Consider the following 18,300-nt stretch of genomic DNA (forward strand, 5'->3'; position numbering starts at 1 on the left):
AACAACCTCTGAAGTGGCATGTGAGAAATCTTAGTGAATTGAGAAGAAAAGGTCTAAAATACCCCATGCAGTATTTTACCAACCTGTTATTTTTTTACCAAACAGCCCTTGGTGAATTGAGGTCCTTTTGTTGTATAATGTGACTTAAAATTAGTGGGTTGGACAGTAGATTTAGGCTACAGTATATTAAAGCTCAACTTTAGGTAAAAGCCTAATTTTTGTTGAATACTGGAACCCCTGGAACCTCTTTCGGATTTTTATTACTGGCTGTATCCCCATGTGGGAAAAATCACTTTTATGTTTTCCCTTGGCAAGAAGTATGATGATCTCCCCAGTGGCATAGACAAAGTGTGAATAAAATCCTTTTTTGTAGGGTGAGGATGAGTTTCTAATGTTGCAGATCACTTACTGTCAATTACCTTTAGGGTTCAAAACAGAAAATAAGGGAAAACCTTTGCAACGGTTTGCAGAAACCACACAGTTCCAGCTGCCTTTGATCATCATTTGATGCATGTCTACATGGTACTAATGCAACAGGGGAAGAAACTCGAACAAAAGATGCTAATAATAAAATTCAGAGCAGGCCAAGTCTACTTTTAGCTTGAAAGTGGGAGATAAAGTCTTCCATCACTACAGCAGAATAGAGTAGAAGAACAGAGGCACCCTGCACTCTCTAACCGGTGTCCTACTTATTTTTACTGATATCTGAACAAATAACAGCCATAAAATGTCTGTTGCTGACAGCTCGCATAGTGGTTGCATGAAACGGCTGTCAGCATTGCATGTTTTATGGCTATCATGTGCCCAGAGTGTCCGTTAATAAACAGTAGCAGGGCAGTTGGAGAGTGTGGGATGTCTCTTTTCTGGTGACATAAATTTGGGTTCACTCACTCATCCTCTAACAATGAGGCAGATGATTCCGGCGCAGCGCTGCACCAATAATTTTGGCGCCAGCGCGGCTTGCCTGATTTGGGTTAGTAAGTAAAAGAACGAGTAATTCAGCCGCTGGCAATACTGCCTGAATTACGTGTCCCTACGAGTTGCTTCAATTCAGAGGAGAATAATAGCAGGCGCCCAGAGTTTGTGCATGAGCAGGGTGAGACCTTTATCGCCTTCAGCCAGTGCCAAAATGGCCCGTACTGATAATGAATTGACTCCTCACAAAATGCCTGGGTGAGTTGGGTTATTTCAGGGCACTATCTAGGGTGCTGGTGATTGTACACACTTTGAACTGTGCTGTTGTGATGATTTGCTCAGCTGCCTGTGCAGGCAGGCACCTTTTTGACCATTGTGTAGGTTTGCATGCTGCAGGACTCTGGAAAGAAAAGCTTCTGTCAGTTTTGCAGCTTGTGCTTGCTGAGGAATTTGCATACGTTGTCATGCAAATTGCCTGGCCACATTCATTGGAGGCATGTACTATAAGTACTATGTCTTTCCCACAATGCTTGGCTGGTCATAAGGATTTCGTCCTATGTAACACTCCTGGTGGGGTGTCAGCCTTACTCTCTGTTTGAAGATCAGCTTAGAGTAATTCCTGAATCTGCGCTAGGCAGGTTTTCCCTAGTGCAGTTAGGATTGTTTATCTGTTTGTTTGTTCTGTTGGCATTGTCCTGTCCCAACGGTGGTTGACAGGAAATGGTTCTGATCTCTGTTCTTGGAGTATAGCTGGTGCAGCGGTTGCTACCAGCTATCTCTTCTGATCTGTCTCTTTGGATCGTGCTAGCCACTTTTCGCTAGCGCTGTGGATCCTTCTGTTCTGTCTCCTGGGATCGCGCTAGCCACTTTTCGCTAGCGCTGTGGATCCTTCTGTTCTGTCTCCTGGGATCACGCTAGCCACTTTCCGCTAGTGCTGTGGATCCTTCTGTTCTGCTACTCTGTACCTGGATCGCGCTAGGCACTTTCGCTAGTGCTGTGGATCCTATCTCTCGCTTGTCCCTGTTTTCGTGTGTCTGTCTTGTCTGCTACGCTTGCTGGAGGCTCGGTGAGGTAACCGTTAAGCAAGCGCTTGCGTCCTCTGTTTCATGTTTGTCTGTTAATGGTTAGTTAGGCGTGCTTGTCTCTATTGTGCTTATCACGTGGAGACCGCGCATAACCGCGTGCACTGTTGCGAATGAGTGCGGTGTTCGCGGTTAGCTAGCGTTTGTTATTTTCCGTATCTCCTCATTGTATTATTTGCTGTGCCTTTGCTAACCTCGTATTCTGTCCTGATCTGCCTTGTGTCACGTCTGGCGATCGCACCTCTCGCGATCGCGTTCCTGTTTCATATCTGCTGTTGTGTGTGCACTGTCGCGGGGTGGCGACTAGGTTGGCGCACACACATACAATCTGTTCCTTTGCTCGTTCTCATTCGCAATCGCCTCTCTTGCGATTGCGTTCTGCGCTTCGTACAATTCCTGTCTGGCATTTGTGTAGGTACAGAGGATTGGTTCCTCTGCACTCCCCAGCGCCATCTGCCGACAGGAATTTCCCTCTACGGGTGCGTAGCACCTTTTGCTGGGTCCCTGCAAATACACGCTTGTGGAGGATTTCCGCCGTGTCAGCGCACGCGTTGTGCGCTGATCACGGAGAAAGTTTCACAATCGTTACAGCTGTGTGCTCTGATGCACGGGATACAAGTGCTGCTCTCGTTATGTCTCCAGTAGTCTGCAAATATAGAAGGGTTATTTTTTTTTTTTTTTTTGCATTAAGATGAATTGTGATGGCACTTTGCAGGGAATCCCTATGTAGTTTACTGCAAACGTTTTTACTTTGGAAACACTTGCCAGACACTTGCCTCTATCCTATCAATTTACTGAGCAGCATACGTGCATACAGACTGCTAAGTTTCATTACTGAGCCATGTGTAATTAATTTTTAATCTGGAGAAAGCTGCTTGATCAGATTCCAACATGTGTTTTGCGACAAACATGGAAAGTGATTTGTGTGAAGACCAGCAGTGATACACTCGGCCCTCTGGGTGAAAGATGGCTTGTGTTAGTTGAAGAAAGGGTGTGTGAGATACCGTATGATTTAAGTCCCGGGGCCATATGCAATTCTCTTTTACTCCTAGGTGATAGTTACACAAGTTATAAATACAATGCATTTTAAACCACCAGCAAGAAAACAAATAAGCAAAATACTTTTGACAGTATGTTTTCACCTTCTTTTTGGTACTTTTTCCATTGCAAACTACCAAAAATTTAGTCTAAATTAAAGATGAAAATTTCTCTCCTAGGAGAAAACTCAGGAGAAAAAGTGAATTGCATATGGGCCCCTGTCTCTTACTGATAGACATTTATAGCAAAGAATCCTCTTCACACTTTTTACTGCTTTGCCACTTGTGTCTGTTGGTGCAGTACAGGTGAGTAAAAGCAATATATTTATTTTGATACATACAGTTACAAAAAGAATCACATTTCACGAAGTGTACACGAAGATTCTGCATTGTTAGTTAGTGCACCATCATCCGTTTAAACAACTGATTTCATTGAATAACTCACCTATGTGACACTGGTTTTGCTGGTGGTTTGGAATTTCCTCCATCATTCTCCTAACTATTTCATTAATCAATCAACACCTAACCCTACAATCCCCCCCCCCCCCCCCTTATATATATATATATATATATACACACACACACGCAACCCATTCTTGACTTTAACCTTCCATTTAATTTAATCCCTGATGCCTAACCCTAACTGCTTCCCTCTCCCCCCATACTCACATAAGGAATTATAGCACTATGGAGAAAATATTTTGTAAGCATGCCAGAGTGAGGGCCGGTGCACACCAGAGCGGTTCTGGAGCATTTTTAAAAATGCTAGCGGTTAGAAAACTGCTTGGGTAATGTATTTCAATGGGCTGATGCACACCAGAGTGGTTCGTTTTTTTCCACAAACGCGTTTCCTGTTAGATCACGGAGCGGGTCTCCGTGAATAGCCTGCGAGCCGCTAATCGCGGCTCGCAGACTAAATGTAAACGCAGGAGACGTTTGTCTCCTTTGTTTACATTGAACCGCGCTGCTGCTACAGCAGCGCCGTAAGGCAGATCGGCGATCCCCGGCCAATCAGCGGCCGGGGACCGCCGCCATGTGACAGAGGACAGCCTGTCACAGGCTGTACAGGACGGATAGCGTCCTGTGCAGCCCCGATCACCAGGGGTGAGAGGGAGGGGGGGAATTTCGCCGCGGAGGGGGGCTTTGAGGTGCCCCCCTCCCGCAACACCCAGGCAGGCAGAAGCGATCAGACCCCCCCCCTGCACATCATCCCCATAGGGGGGAAAAAAGGGGGGCGATCTGATCGCTCTGCCTGCAACCTGATCTGTGCTGGGGGCTGCAGAGCCCACCCAGCACAGATCATAAAAAAACACGCTGGTCCTTAAGGGGGGGTAAAGGCTGAGTCCTCAAGTGGTTAAATAAGATTTATAATTTTCTAGAACTCAAGTTTGTTATTCTTGGTTAAGTATATCAAGTCCGAGTACACCCTGGAACCATCAGAAGTGCCCCCTGGGGTACGTATACCAGACGTTGAGAACCTAGGGTCTAGTGGTCCCCATTCCTCTTAAATATGTTTCCCAGGTGGTCTCCTCACGCTTCCATATAAACTTCCCTGGTAGTTTAATCGTTCCCTTCCCTTATATAGCTAACCCTAGTGCACCCCCCCACCCCCACCCCAATAAATTTCCCTGGTTATCTAGTTGTCATCTTCCCACCTTCCCTTATAGACTTATCTGATAGTCTAAAGCAGGCCTGGACAAACTACGGCCAACGGGCTGGATTAGGTACGCTTCCGCTGTTACTCCGGCTTGCCTAAAGGTGGCCGGATCCCTCTTCCTCCCCTCCTCCCTGCAGAGTCATGAGTGGGAGGTAGCTAGCGGAGACTTAAAACTCAACTGATCGCTGTCCAGCATCGCTTCTCCATGGCAACAGGGCATCACATGCCATGACCTCGGGGTGTGCCAGCATGCAATATGCTGCCCTGTTGCCATGGAGACGTGACCCTGGACATAGATCAGCTGAGTTTTAACTCTCCCCTAGATACCCCCTGCTAGTGACTCTGCAGGGAGGGAGGGAGGGGTAGGAGGAGGGGAGGAATGCAGCCCGTGGGCTGCAGCATGCGGCCCAGGCAGCAAAAAGTTTACCCAGGCCTGGTCTAGAGATTCCCCGATCCTTATACGTGTCTCCCTGGTGGGTCAGTTGTCCCTCCTCCACCTTAAATACATTTACTGGTGATCTAGTGGTCAAACCCTTTTCTTATAGGCTTCCTAGATAGACTAGCAATCTCTGCTTCCCTCTATATGGAGAGATTAGCAGCAGGAAGCATAATGGCTAAGTATGAACTCACCTCTCTCTGTTCCAGCAACAAGTGATGCTCCAAATGCAAGATCTCTATACCAAGTCTTTTCAACCTGTGGTACTTTGCTGTTGGCCAGGTGGTACACATCAGGTTTGCCTGCCACTTTATTGCCCGCATGCCACTTGTGCTGGTCCTGTCCTGTCTCCACAAAGTTTGGCTACTTCTCCCTCGCTCCTTGCTGTGCTGCTCTGCAGCATACTTCAGATCAGTGGGGAAGAGAGCCAGGCGAACGGTGCACAGTGATGACGCAGATACAGAAAGTGACATCACTGCTCACTTCCTGTATTTGAAGTATAAGCACCGTCACCGCGCACTGTTTGCCTGGCTGTCTCTTCTCTGCGGCTAGCTTACCGATGATCAAAGGTGTGAACTATTCCACAGGGCAGCACAGCAAGGAGTGAGCAAGGGGGGAGCCGAACTTTGTGGTGAGTCACTGCCTAGCTCTCAGATCTCTGGTGGTGGGGCCAGCCTACGTATAATTAAGCGGGGGTTGGGCGAGTGCTGGGGTGGGGGTGGGGCAGGAGATTTGGGCGCAGCCGGCGCCATCATAGGCTGTAATCGGAATTACGGCTATAGCGGCGCACAGTCAGAAACTTCGGGGCCGTCAGAAGACGGAGCTGAAGTTTCTTTTAAAACACTGTCATTTGGCTTCCAGCAATAGCCGTATACCAGCTGTATCCTGCGCCCAAGTCTCCTGGCGGGCAGTTCATATGTATGCAGTGGGGGGTAGGAACTTGCAAGGCTACCTATATTGGCAATCTACCTACAGATTGCCAATACTTACAATCTGTCGGCTAGCAATCTAATTTTAACCACTTCACCACTGAGGGGTTTTACCCCCTGAGCACCAGAGCAATTTTCACCTTTCAGCGCTCCTTCCATTAATTCGTCTATAACTTTATCATTACTTATCACAATGAAATGAACTATATCTTGTTTTTTCCGCCACCAATTAGGCTTTCTTTAGGTGGGACATTATGCCAAGAATTATTTTATTCTAAATGTGTTTTAATGGGAAAATAGGAAAAATGTGGGAAAAAATTAATTATTTTTCAGTTTTCGGCCATTATAGTTTTTAAATAATGCATGCTACTGTAATTAAAACCCATGAAATGTATTTGCCCTTTTGTCCCGGTTATAAAACCATTTAAATTATGTCCCTATCACAATGTTTGGCGCCAATATTTTATTTGGAAATAAAGGTGCATTTTTTTCAGTTTTGCGTCCATCCCTAATTACAAGCCCATAGTTTATAAAGTAACAGTGTTGTACCCTCCTGACATAAATATTTAAAAAGTTCAGTCCCTAAGGTAACTATTTATGTATTTTTTTAATTGTACATTTTTTTCATTTTTTTTAATGACAAAAAAAAATGGGGAGTGTGGGAGGTAATAAGTTAATTATTTGTGTATAAGTAATTCATTTGTATGTGAAAAATGTTTAGGGTGTAGTTTTACTATTTGGCCACAAGATGGCAACAGTAACTTTTTGTTTAATGCGACCTCCAAGCGTCCTTCCGGACGCTTGGAGGAAGGACTAGAAGGCTGAATAAGTTGTTGTTTTTTTTTTTTTTTTTCACAATGATCGCGCTGCTTTGCGGAAAAGCAGCGGATCATTGCGGGGCTTAGATCAACGAACGGGAATGGATTTTCCCGTTCATTGATCTCCGGGCGAGCGGCGGGCGGCGTGTTTACCCGCGGGAGTGCGCGCTAGAGCGAGCGGGAGCACGGGCAGCGGCGGGAGCGCGGAAAGTACAGATTTCTCCGTCCCTGGGGGTTAAAGGATGGAAAAAGGGACGGAGAAATTTGTACGGGCGGGGGTAAAGTGGTTAATATTTTTCTCCACCAATGCCTCCTATTTTTCCCCTCCCATATGCCCTCTTTTCTTAAAGTGTACCTGTAACAAAAAAGTGTGGAGGGGGGTACTTACCTCAGGGAAGGAAAGGCCTTTGTATTCTAAAGAGGTTTCCCCCTTCCTCCTCAGTAGAGGGGATCCAGTGCTGGGAGCCCCAAAGTTCTCCTCCTTGGTGTGCGCTTGCGCAGTAGCTGCTCTCCGTTTAGGCTCTAGCAGAGACAGCCAAGCCTGATCGCATCCAAACTACTGTACACTGGTGGTACTTTTAAGGTGATAAAAGTTGTAGAATTAGTGAAAAGATTGAAAAGCCCTGCTCTAGTTACACACACACGCACGCACGCACACGCACATACACACACACCACACACACATTCTGAGCAACTATATTTGTTTTCCTTGACTGCAGTGCTTGAGTTTAGGTCTTCTTTAAAGAGGTTCTGTGGGATTCTAAAAATCAAACAAGCTGACACTTACCTGGGGCTTCTATCGGCCCTCTGCAGCTGTAATGTTACGCGCCGTCCTCCTACTATGCTCCGTTCCCCGCCGCCGGTCCCGGTTTAATATTCATCTAAACAGACAAATAATGCTCACTCCCGCTCGCGTCATCGGGAGCTTACTGTGCAGGTGCAGTACAAAGTTTTCTTGTACTGAGCCTGCACAGTAAGCTCCCGATTATGGGCGCGGGAGCGAGCACGCGCGTGGCCATGGCCTCGCAGCCGCAGTATAATCACTCGCGTGATTACACCGGGATCGGCAGTGGGGAACGGAGCATCTGAAGAGGACAGCTTTTTTCACTGTAGTAGTCCTTTAAACAGTTGAAATTTGACAGTTGGAAACTGCCGTTTTCCAACTGCCATTTTCCAACTGCCATTTTCAACTGTCATTTTCCAACTGCCATTTTCCAACTGCCATTTTCCAACTGCCATTTTCAACTGTCATTTTCCAACTGCCATTTTCCAACTGCCATTTTCCAACTGTAATTTTCCAACTGCCATTTTCAACTGTCATTTTCCAACTGTCATTTTCCAACTGTCATTTTCCAACTGTCATTTTCCAACTGCCATTTTCCAACTGTCATTTTTCAACCGCATTTTTCCAACTGTCATTTTCCAACTGTCATTTTCTAACTGCCATTTTCCAATTGTCATTTTCCAACTGCCATTTTCTAACTGTCATTTTCCAACTGCCATTTTTCAACTGTCATTTTTAACTGCCATTTTCAACTGTCATTTTCCAACTTCCTTCTTCCAACTGTCATTTTCCAACTGCCATTTTCCACCTGTCATTTTCCAACTGCCATTTTCCAACTGCCATTTTCCACCTGTCATTTTCCAACTGCCATTTTCCAACTGTCATTTTCCAACTGTCATTTTCTAACTGTCATTTTCCAACTGCCATTTTTCAACTGTCATTTTAACTGCCATTTTCAACTGTCATTTTCCAACTTCCTTCTTCCAACTGTCATTTTCCAACTGCCATTTTCCACCTGTCATTTTCCAACTGCCATTTTCCAACTGCCATTTTCCAACTGTCATTTTCCAACTGTAATTTTCAAACTGCCATCTTCCAAATGTAATTTTCCAACTGCCATTTTCCAACTGTGATTTTCCAACTGTCCATCCAACTGTATCATGAGGAGGTGGACTAGTCCAAAACCTGTTGGTTCTGTCAGCTTTTAAAGCGGACCTAAACTCAGAGCTTCCTCTCTGCTCTAAGGAGATAAGCAACAGCATAATAAATTTAAAGAAAAACATTTCTTTGTTACAACTTACAGAAATGTTACAAAAACCCTACAGTGTTTACTTTCTGGTGACCTAGGAGCACAAATGGGTTAACCTACTGTGTTTACATATTAGCCCAAACTATGGCACAGAGTGGCACACCTGACAACCCTAATTTACACTTGCTGTTTACTTTCTGATAAGGCCTAATTAGACAGGCTAATCTCTCTAGACCAGGGCTTTGCACCTGTAGTATGCGTACCACCGGTGGTACTTTGCTGTTTGCCAGGTGGTACACTCCAGGTTTGCCTGCCACTTTATTGCCCGCATGCCATTTGTCCTGGTCCTGTCCTGTCTCCACAAAGTTTGGCTCCCCCTCCCTCGCTCCTTGCTGTGCAGCTCTGCAGCATACTTCAGACCTCAAATCAGTGGGGGAGAGACTGGCCACAGGTGCACAGTGATGGCGCACATACAGAAAGTGACATCACTGCTCACTTCCTGTATTTGAAGTATACACGCCGTCACCGCGCACCATTTGCCTAGCTGTCTCTTCACTGCGGCTGACTTACCGATGATCTGAGGTGTGAACTGTGAACTATATCGCAGGGCAGCACAGCAGGGAGTGAGCAAGAGAGGAGCCGAACTTTGTGGTGAGCCACTGCCTAGATCTCAGCTCTCTAGTGGTGGGACCAGGCTACCTATAATTAAGCGGGTGGGGGGGGGGAGAGGAACTCGTTTACACTTCACACGCATTTACACTTAATCAGTTGGTATGCGTTAGTGTGTGTTGGTACGCGTCAGTATGCGTTTTTCCCATAGCAGTGCATTGGGAAAAAGCTTTCAGTTAAAACGCGTTAAGTTTGACAGGTGCCATAGGAAAACATGGGCATTACTTTGAAAATCAGTTTTCTACCTCTAGATTGCCAATACTGACAATATGTAGGCTAGCAATCTAATTGTAGTCTTTTTCCCCACCAATGCCTCCTACTTTTCCCCTCCCAAATGCCTCTTTTTCTTTAAGTGTACCTGTTAGAAAAAAGTGCCCCCGGGAGGTACTTACCTCAGGGAAGGGGAGGCCTTTGTATCCTAAAGAGTTTTCCCCCTTCCTCCTCAGTAGATGGGATCCAGTGCTGGGAGCCCCATACTTCTCCTCATCAGTGTGTGCGCTTGCACAGTAGCTGCTCTCCGTTCAGGTTCCAGCAGAAACAGCCAAGCCCAATTGCATCCAATCTACTGTGCAGGCACACTGGTGGTACTTGAAAATTTTTAGGCAATAAAAGTGGTACAATTAGTGAAAAGGTTGAAAAGCCCTCATCTAGACTATACAATCTTGTACTGCCATATGTACTGGGTCCCAGCTTGATGATGTCATCATTGCATTTAAGGACATTCACTGCTCCTGGTGGTGTTAATCCAGGAAATGTATCTGATTGTCACCTGGAGTCTGTAAGATTTCTTTTTCCATTTCAAGACCCATTGACCCAAGCCTTGTAAAGTTTTTTTGCTTTCCTTTTGATCAGGTGGGACACAGGGCCGGAACATCAACCAGGCACTTCAAGCACCTGATTGGGGCCCCATCGGTGTCCAAAGGGCCCCCTCTGAGCTAGGGGTGGTGCTACACTGGGGCTTACTATATCTATCTCTCTCTATCTATCTATCTATCTATATATATATATATATTTATATATATATATATATATAAATATATATATATTTCTCTCTCTCTCTCTCTCTCTCTCTCTCTCTCTCTCTCTCTCTCTCTCTCTCTCTCTCTCTCTCTCTCTCTCTCTCTCTCTCTCTCTCTCTCTCTATATATATATATATATATATATATGTCTATCTATCTATATCTATCTCTATATCTATCTATCTATCTATCTATCTATCTATCTATCTATCTATCTCTCTATCTCTCTCTCTCTCTCTCTCTCTCTCTCTCTCTCTCTCTCTCTCTATATATATATATATATATATATATGTGTGTATATATATCTATCTATCTATCTCATCTCTCTCTCTCTATCTATATATATATCTATATATATATATATCTATATATGTCTATCTATATATATATATATATATATATATATATATATATGTCCAGATTCTCCTCCGTAGGAAGGCAGAGCTGAAATATGTGGTTGTATCTTTGCAGGTCTCTGCCTGGACTGTGTGCAAGTTCCGCACTATGAGGCTGCACCACAGGCTATGGCAGGTTGCACTAGTGCAAAATGTTATGCAGTAATGAGGCTTGCAGGCAATTGGGAGAAGTGATTAACACTTGTCAATGTAGTAGTGCATGTAAGAAAGGCTATGGCGGCTGCCATGTGGTATAACAAGGTTTATTTGCTACGCGCGTTTCAGGAGGCAAGTCCTCCTTTCATCAGGCAAAAGGTCTTTGGGAGGTTTCTTTCGGGAGGAAAGTCTACCACTGCCTCCTAAGCAATTTTACGTTTTTTCGTATGTTTTATTCTGTTAGCACCTCTGTTTGCTTTATATCCTTTCCCCCAAAGTTGGCACCCAGTACTCACATGACACCAAGTACCTGCACCCAGGCCTAACATTGCATCCAGTACTCACACCTGCATACAGCCTTCACATGGCACCCACTATCTCCACCAAGCACCCATTTAACCAATACACGCACCCAAAGTACCTGCATTTAAAACCCACGTGACACCAAATGCCCACCCATAGTCAGCACCTAGTACAGGCATGGCACTAAGTATTTTCACTCATGCCATACCCAGTACTTGCACCCAGCATCCACATGACATCCAGTACACACACCCAGATCTCACATGGCACTAAGTACTTGCAATCAACACCCGAATGACATTTGATACCCACCCTCAGCCAGAACCCACATTACACCCTGTACCCTCACCTATAACCCACATTACACCCTGTACCCTCACCCATAACCCACATTACACCCTGTACCCTTACCCAGAACCCACATGGCACCCAGCATCTGCATTCAGCACCCACATGACAACCAGTACCCCCCAGCTAGAAACCAGGAGGGAGAGGGAACATGCGGCCATCAGTGACAGGTCCAACTGACTCCAGACCATTGAATGCAGCCAGCATTCTGTGACTGAATCTATGTGTCAAGCGGAGGGGCTCAGGGGTATGCTTTGGGACAGTTTGAGAATGGGGGTGAAGGTCACATGTCACTGCAGGGCAAGGGGGTCGGGGGGGGGGGAGGTCCCACACCACTTGAAGGTACTACTGTGCATTTTTTTTTGGGGGGGGGGCCCTTTTTAAAATTTTAGCACCCCCCACTTAAGGACCATCTGCTGCACGGCCCTGCTTTCCTGCATCACTAGTGCCTGAATCACACACCTGAAACAAGCATGCAGCAAATGCAGTCAAACTTATGTCAAAAACTGCATGCTTGTTTATGGATAAAATGATTACAGGCTGAGGATCAGCAGGACAGCCAGTCAATTTGTATTGGTTAAAAGGAAATACAGTAAACACGGCAGACTCCATATCCCTCCTAGGCCAGTTTTCTTTTAATATGTTAGGTCAAAGCAGATCAATGTAGTACAGTTGGTTTGGGTGGTGATGTCTCTAGTAGCACATACATAAATCCAGCCCACAGTTGCAGAAATACCTATGTACTTCAGTGTTCCTCATCCCAGCAGAGTTTAATAAGTCAGACACACGTATTTCACAGCAAATACCCAAAGAGAAGACTTTTGTCCAAATGCAGGCTCCAGGCATGTATGGGCAGGGTTCCTCATGCCCATTGCCCCTCCCATTCACCTCCTTCCTCCTCTCTTCTGGTTTAAAAGCCTCCATGAAAAGTCGACCAGGTCAAGCACTACTGGGCAAGCGCTGCCCCAGACACTACGAGTAGTTAAATAGTGTGCATGTACTGAGTGCTCTTGGCCACAGGGCACGATGAAGGACATGCGCCACCGGGCCAGCACATGTGCAGTACTGCACGACCTGGCCGAGACTTAGAGAGGCTTTTACACCAGAACGGAGAAGGACGGAGGTAAACGGAAAGCAGTGGACATGAGGACTCCTGTTCATACAAGACTGTAGCCTGCATTTGGACAAAAGACTTTACCTCGGGGAACCTTTAATGGCCTTTTCCACTGCATGCACTTTGATCCAGTTTCCAGAGCTCTTGCAATTTGCCTATCGCAAGGACACTAGCATGTGCAGCCAAACTACAGTGCTCCCTTTCCATTCCTTATGTTGCAAAGAGTTAAAATTCTTGTTGAATCACAACACCCTGCCTGCAGCATTTTTGGTGTGATGACCATTCAGTGCAATTGAATGAGAATTTTTAAGCAATCAGACCAGAAAATGCAGAGTGAGGTCAGGTCTCCTCTCCTGTGAACTAGCAATTAGCAGTAGAAAAAAAGCCATCAGGGCCCTTTTCCACTAGCAATAGCTAGCTTTCGCGCTAAACGCTAGCGATTCAGCAAATTTTCCCGGCGATTGCGATTTTGCTATGCAATGCACTGCATAGCAAAATGGCGGCAAAAATCGATCCGCGGCGCGATTGCCCTTAAGTGAAAAACGAATCGTGGTAGTGGAAATTACCTACCGCGATTCCTATGTTATTAGGCAAACCGTAACGATTTAAACATCACTAGTGATTTGCAATTTTGCGATTCAGCATCGCAATCGCCGCTAGTGGAAAAGGGCTCTCAAGGAAATCTGAAATTGGATCAAAAACCATTGAACAGGGAAATTATGAGTTCAACTTTTTGCCAAAATGACTTTTGCATTGAAATTTGCTTTTTTGTGTGACTCTCAATTTATTTGTGAAAATATAATGGAATTTTCAAAGAGTAAACGTTTTGCAACATTAAGAACTTTCCTGAAATGTCCGTTGACTTCTCCTGAATGCCCATATGCCCATTCACTGTCAGCATCTAATAAAGATGAGTTTAAATTCACCCTCTGAACTGTTTGAATATGCTGTGCAGAGACTGAAATATATTGCATTAACTGTAACATTTGAGACTGACCAGCCTTGCTACAACTAATTGTAAAGTTTCTGTTTCCTATTAGTACATCATATTTCTGTTCTTACATTTTTTGTAGACTTTTCATTGGCTTACATCATTAATGATTTACATAACTTAAAGTACATCTTAAAAAATAACATGTTGCATTGTGCAATCTCTGAAATGCTTATATCAATCTTTCAGTCAACATTTAACTGCTGCACTTAAAGAGCAACTTTATTGTATATAACTGAATCAAATTACTAATGTTTACATTGGTAATTTACAAATGATTTAGTCAGTGTTTGCCCATTGTAAGATCTTACCTCACACTGATTTACATTTTTAAAGGCAACCTGAAGTGCAAGGCATATGGTGGCAGCCATAAGTATTTCTTTTTTAAATAACCCCAGTTGCCAGCCAGTCCTGCTGATCTCTTTGACTGCAGTAATGTGGATCACACACCTGAAAAGCATGCAGCTAATTTAGTCAGAGCAACTGATGCTTGTTCAGGGTTTATGACTTAGGGTTTGTTTACATATGAGTAAAAAAAAAAGTACAGTTTCCTGGACTTTAGAGAAAGCCAGATGAATGGACATGAAAACGGATCTCATGTTATGGAAGGGAATCTTCACACGTCTATTTAATAAAAATGTGTTTAGCCCTTTATGATACATGGAACAGAAAGTACCAATCTGCAATATTTTTCCAGCCCCGAAACAAAACTGATTGGATACCAGATGCCAATGGACACAGTCAGGGCCGGATTTACCATAAGGCACTGTAGGCATGTGCCTACAGGCGCCTGATGTTGGAAAGGCAGCTCATTTCCCTCCCTGAGCATGACCTCCCCTATGCAGAGTCCTGAGCAGAGTGTAAATGAGGTTATTCACCCAGGTCTTGGCATTCCACTGACTAGATCTCCCTTCATTCAGGGGCACCTCTAGCTACTTAATTCTGAGGGTACCTCTGGCTACAGGGACACCTACCTACATGTAGCTACCTATGACAAGCAAGAGAAGTAAGGGAGAAATGACTGCTGGGACAGCCAGCACACTTGCGGTGCAGTTCGGTGGGGGTTTGTTGGTTTATGGAGGGCAAAGTCTAGGGCACCAGGAAATCTGTGACTATAGGCTCCTGTGATGTAAATCCAGGCCTGGACACAGTGCATGTCAGTGGAAACTGCCAGTTGCAGTTCCCATTATCCATTTTACTGGATGACGAGTTCCTGTTCTTTGCAGCACAGAGAGCATTGCAGGAAGGAAGATTTGCTCATACTGTCCGTTCTGTTATAAAGGATACAAAATGGATGAAAATGTACTAGACAGGACTGGAGCCTAACTGTACACATTTTCATCTGGCATAGCTGTTAATTTAGCCTAAAAGAGACAAATGGTCAGCATGACAGCCAGGCAGTTTTCATTGTTCTATATGAAATAAATATGTTAGCCTTCATATTCCGATCACTATGGGATCTTTTTCTTGTGAAGTGAGCAGGGTCATCACAAGATCCCTCAGAGTGCTCCGGAGAGAAGGCTGTGTGACATCATAGCCTGGGCTGAACATCACCAGAGGGTGAGATTACATACTAATATGTAACAATAAATAGATATCAGACGTGTTTCTGGTGCTAAAACCAAGATAATTCAGGTAAAAATTGGTATCCTGAATCATTTATTCCTCTCTTATGTAGGAATAAAAATCAACGTAATATTTTAGTTCATATCTCATCATCATACGTGTTGAACATTTATAGTGTTTGATTTGTTTTGTAGTCATTATCTGGGGTGAATTACAGAGTGTAGTTTCAAACTGTTGTAGCTTTCAAAAACCAATCACACTTGCCTGGTTATTCTGCTAATGCTATGCCATTAGAGTCTTCTTAGTCCTCTCTCCATCCTCTTGTTCCACCGCTGTCCTCCGTTCAAATTACGCACCTTCAGAACTCCTCGGAAGGCTTTGGAAGCACTTTGGAAACAGACAACACAGCCCAAGAGGCCATCGTGTCCCGCCCGCACATTCTTTTCCTAGACCCGACCGTGATCCCTGGGTAAAAGAGCATCAATTATAACCAAATGGTCACCTATGAGTGCATTAGTCATAAAGCATAACAGAAACATGCATCAAAACATAGCCCTGTAGTTATGTCGTCAACACCCATATACCCCTGCAACCCTGTGGACGAACATAAAGGAGGGCGCGGTGCGGGTATATGTATGTGGACGAAGGCCTACTCACCAACCCTTATCAACCTTTAAATATATAAAACAATAAACCCAGAATGTAAAATAAAACATATTGTTATGAGCATAATCGGAAGAGGATGTAATAACAGTCTAGCCTCTAAAGTGACCGGGTCCAGTATCTGGATGAACTATTTTAGCCCTAAAGTGAACCCATACATATGAAGTGACTTAAAAGTTCAAGCAAAATATTCAGTGAGGCAAAGGGTTGTAAATCTCTGTAGGCAGACCAGTTTCTAATGCTGGGTACACATGATGCGTTTTTGCGGTCGATTTTTCGTCTGTTTGATTTCCGATTCTATTTTCCGATCAATTTCCGATTCAATTTTGTCATCTTTTCTTATCTATTTCCATTCAAGTCTATGAGAAATCAATCAGAAAAACGATCAAAAATAAGATCGGACATGTCGGTAATTATCTATCAAACCATCTCACAAAATTGTATGGTATCTACCTCGCTTTAGAGAGATATCATAACAGAGGGACCCATAGCTGCATAAGGGAATCCATGATATCTGCAAAGAACAAGGGTCCCAAAACAGACGCATGTCAGTGAAACATTAGTGAAACATGTCAGTGAAACATTACTTGAACGAAGAAATCAGTATACCAAGAGTGGAGATTGAGTAAGAATTGCAGGTGCTTTAGTGAAGTAAACAAACTCACAACTTAGTCAGGTATATTTTCCAACGGAGGAGCAGACAAAGGATCCAATTATGCACCACCATTACTTGCTCTATTGCGGCGTTTCCTAGGTGAAACTGCTTGCCAGCGGCCTCTCTGTGACAAGGGAGGAATCTCCACTGTCAGGTAGCAAAACTTTATCAAGATAAAGCTAGCTTAGGTAAGTAGGCTGGGGATTGAAAAAAGTGCTGACCGACCATCTTTCTTAACTAGCAAGGAAAAAGGGTATCCCCAGTAGTAGGAAGCGCCAACTGATCGTAAAACATCGAGGGGAGGTCTAACCGCTCTGCGGAGAAGCAGGATATACCTGGACAAGTTTGCATAGAAGTGTAGGATAGACCCATCAAAGTCTTATTCACGCTGCACGTGTGCCGCCGCCATAGTGGCCTCCTTGACAGTGTAGTAGTGCAGCCTACAAGTCACATTTCTAGGCATGCGAGGGTCGGAAGGTTTGGGACCAAATGCTCGGTGGGCATGGTCTATTTCAATAGAAAAGTAATCTGGCTTACCCATTAGCTTTCGAATACCTTCCAAATAAAGGATCAGATCTTCCGGGCCCATTGCCTAAGGTAGGCCTCTCAATCTTACCTTGTTACGCCTACTCCTGTTCTCTAAGTCATCCATCTTCATTCAATGTTCATCTAAGCGTTTGTCCTGAGAGTCAAGTCGGGTGATAATGGCACCAACAGTGTCCTCCAAATCGGCCTGGCTCTGTTCAAGCTGCTCGATTCTGTCTCTAACCTCGGATAGATATTTGCACATTTCCGCTATGTCTTGCTTGTAAGGAAAGGCCTCAAAGTCTGCTTTAGTGGGAATTGAGCGTAGGAAAGTTTTCCAGTCAAACCCAGTGTCTGTGTCTTTACCCGAGGAGTCACAGCCCTGCTCCATTCACTTTAAATATTAATAAAAATCTGATATCCATAACTCATTCCCCTCAATGCTGTTAATATGATTAAATATATTATGTTGTTTATTCAAGCTTTAATGCACTGATGCTTCTGAAACACCTATCAATTAATTTATCTTGAAAAGCAGTCCTTCCTCTAAAACACCAGATATTATGGCCTCTGATATCCACAGAATTCTAATTATATGTTTAAAGTTTTCTCTAACTGTGCAGGTCCTACCACAGTGTATAGTATTTTAAAATGAGCAAACTAATTTCTGTTCATATTTTCAGTGCAATTGAAAACAATAAAGTTTAAAGACTAACTTCTGGCACAAATGTTTACCTAGAGCTCTGTAGGTACTTGTTTTTATCAATGTGAAAGGTCCTCGATTAATTAATGCCATATGTTAAATCACGTTCCTAGTATGCGGGCAGAAGCTCAGATGTCGGCCACTTTTCATACTTTAAAGCCCCATCTACACCATTAGAGATTGCAGCGATCCGGCGGCTCGATTAGCCGCCGGATCGCCTCTTCCGCGTGCCCGCCGCGTCCCCGCTCGCCGCGCGTGCGCCGCTTTCGATTCCCCGCTCGTGCCC

This window comes from Hyperolius riggenbachi, chromosome 8, assembly GCF_040937935.1.
Source record: "Hyperolius riggenbachi isolate aHypRig1 chromosome 8, aHypRig1.pri, whole genome shotgun sequence".
NCBI classification, from domain to species: Eukaryota; Metazoa; Chordata; class Amphibia; order Anura; family Hyperoliidae; genus Hyperolius; species Hyperolius riggenbachi.